Source organism: Prionailurus viverrinus, unplaced genomic scaffold (assembly GCF_022837055.1).
Source record: "Prionailurus viverrinus isolate Anna unplaced genomic scaffold, UM_Priviv_1.0 scaffold_33, whole genome shotgun sequence".
Taxonomy (NCBI): Eukaryota; Metazoa; Chordata; class Mammalia; order Carnivora; family Felidae; genus Prionailurus; species Prionailurus viverrinus.
The window spans coordinates 4,741,166-4,744,488 of NW_025927604.1; positions in this window are offsets into that span (position 1 = coordinate 4,741,166).

Below are 3,323 nucleotides of genomic sequence, written 5' to 3' on the forward strand. Positions count from 1 at the left end.
ATAGAATGCTGTAACAAAAGGGGAGACGTACATCTTTGTTTACAGCAGTATTAACCACGAGAGTCGATAGCTAGAAGCAACGCAAATGACCATCAAGGGATGAACAGACAAACAAAATGCCATATATGCACGGTGAATATTACTCAGCCTTAAAAAGGAAGGATCGGGGCGGGGGGGGGGGGGGTGGTGCCTGAGGTGCTCAGTCAGTTAAGCATCTGACTTCAGCTCAGGTCATGATCTCATAGTTTGTGGGTTCGAGCCCCGTGTCGGCCTCTGTGCTGACAGCTCAGAGTCTGGAGCCTGTTTTGGATTCTGTGTCTCCCTCTCTCTCTCTCTCTCTGTCCTCTCCCCTACTCGCACTCTATCTCACTCTGTCTCTCAAACATAAATAAATGTAAAAAAAAATTTTTTTAAGGAAGGATGGAAATTCTTACACATGCTATGGCATGGATGAACCTCGAAGACATTCTCTAAGTGAAATAATCCAGTCACAATGGACAAATCGTGTATGATTCCACTTATATGAGGTGTCTAGGTCAAATGCAGAAAGAAGGCAGAATGCAAGTCCCAGAGGCTAGGAGAGAGAGGAATGGGGACCTGGGGGGGTGGTTGTGGAGGGGAATGGAGACAGAATTTCAGTTTTGCAACATGAAAAGTCTTCTGGAGATCCCGTTAGCTGCACATCAATATGAATGCATTTACCACGACTGAACTAGACACTGAAAAATGATGAACATGGTAAGTTTTATGTTATGCATATTTTGCCACAATTTTTTTTAACTTTATAAAAGGGGGGGGCATTCAGAAAAACAAAGTTAGACCCAAAAACACGACAGGTGAATCTGAAAATTTATCAGACACACTCAAATCATCCGTCTTTGTAGTTAGGTGTAGAACCCACACTGTAGGCCACTGCACTTTCTCGATGAGGCTGGGTGAGAGTGCCCAGAGACAGAGAACTGGAAACTTCAAAAATGCAGAATTTGCAACACACTTAATACAAAGTGGACTGGAAAGCATTGCAACAGGCCTGGGAACAGACCAGGTCTCACGTCGTCAGAAAGCTGACAAGGAGTCAGGCACACACTCTTTCGACTTCAAAGACGTCTTCCAATTTCTCCATCACCACTTGGAACTCATCAGACCGGGTCTCTGAAGTTTAGCGTAAAAACCATGGCCTCAGGATGGGCAGGGAGAGAATCGCAGAACTTTCCAGGGGTTGACTGGACTTCAGAAGCATTAAGTCCAGCAGGCTCACTTGCCAGAAAAGGAAAGGCCAGACCAGACCGGAAGTGGTGTGCCCCCCAAAGCAGGCAAGAAATGAAGGATGGGCCTAGAGCTCACATCCCGGGGTTGCCAACACCTGCTTCTGACTGCTGCTCGATTTGGAAAGGTTTCCTGAAAAGGCTGGAGATTTGGGGGAGAAGGCGGTCAGAAAAGATGAGAATTTGGAAGTAGAAAACTGCCCCTTGAGACTCGAGGCGTTCTTTTATAACGTTTCCTCCAAACTTGTATTCTTTGACCTCTGCACAAGTCCCGGGAAATGAGATGCTCACACAGCCCAACATGTGCCTGGTGGGCTCCGTTTTCCTAAGGGAACAGGACACGGCGTGAAGTCGTGACCGAAGTGTCCGCACGGATGTGCAGGGGCAGCAGAGGCGGGGTCAGCCTGTGCAATACCACAGCCACCAAAACAGACTGGGAAAGTAGACGTGATTAGCTTCAGGAACCTAAGGTTAACCTAAATCCCTTTGAACTGTTCTGACAAAGGACATTCGGACAGGTTAAGTAATCTGCTAATTTCCCACCAGCCCAAAAAAGGACCCTTGCAAATCTTTCTGAATTCCTCCCTCTCTCTCTCTCTCTCTCTCTCTGTTTTATGGGTCTCAGCCTAGCCCAAGATTAGTGAGGATTCACACTAACATCCACACTTCTTATGCGATTTTGCTTGTGCGATTTGGTGTGGAAACCTTAAGACCCCTGGATTACGGGAAAATTACCGCTCAACAGACGATAGATGAGAGAGACAGACAGACAGAGATAGAGAGACTGAGAGAGACACAGGGAAAGTGAGAGATTCATTCGTTGCTATTTGGGGCTTTTTACAAAAAGAAAGCAAAACGTGTCTCTTTATCTGAAAGTTTCATGGCACCTCAGTGCCTTGCTGTGTCACTGGTGCCTTCCCCCTGAGGCTCCTGGCCCCTTCCTGGAACCGGATGCCCCCCTCGCCGAAAAAGCCGCGCCCGCCTCAACTGGGGCAGGCGGGCGCACCGCATGTTCTCACCACCGTGGGGCATGGGTGCCCTCCGTTATGCCCTCCGCTACATTAGCTCCCTTCAGTGGGCTGGCTGCCCCTCGAGTGTTTGCTTACTTGCTCCCTGGACGTGCCAAGACTAACCCAGGCCGCCTCCCTGCCTCTTCCCTTTATGACACCTTCCCCCGCTCTTCTGTTTTGCCCCCGGTCGGCGAGGAGGTCCTGGAAAACCAGGGCCTGTGATGCACACTGCGCTCGCCACACTGACCTCCCTCAGAGCAGGTGCATCTGGGGCCACTGGAGACGGGGAGGAGCCGTGCGATATCAGCATGTGGCGGCTGGAGGCACCCTGGGGGACCCTCACTCCCAGTGGTTTGAATACTATTCGCCATGGAAACCGCAGACCCGACCGAGCCTCCGCATTCCACTTACGAGAAAACAGATCTGCGAAGAGGAAAGACTAACCGGGGAGACACAGACCGACTTCTGGCAGAGGATTCTAGAGTCCTGCTTTTTTGGCCATCCTCCCTCAACCAAACAGGATTTAGCGCGAGGTGGCCTTCTCACCAGGTCACCTCCTGCCTACTCAGGCGTGTCCTTCGGGGTCACCTTTTCCCTTTACCTCGCTGGCGTCTCCACCAGGCTGTTTTTTAGTGTGTGTGAATTTACATTTAGATGGAGAACATGCTCCATTTGCTAGGGTCCATTTCGGTAAGTGACAAATTCCAGAATGGCAGTGCATTCGTTACAACCAATTAGGAGGAAATTATCACTGTAAAGTGCTCGTATCCACTGCGCTGGGACAAAAGCCAACACGAAGCATTTACTAGGTCTTACCTCATCAGGTTCACGAGACAGTGAAGAGGTTTAAATCCAATTCAATAAAATATTTGATGTGAAGACTGAGCCTGTAGGACTATAAATTCCAGTTCCTGGGCCAGAAAGAGGTGACTTCATATATCCGTGCATCATTCACCTCCTCTCTCCACTGTTACCAACGGCAACGGATGTTGGAAAACCTCGTGATTTTGTAGATATACCAGCGCGTATTCAGATCCAAGCTCTGCCA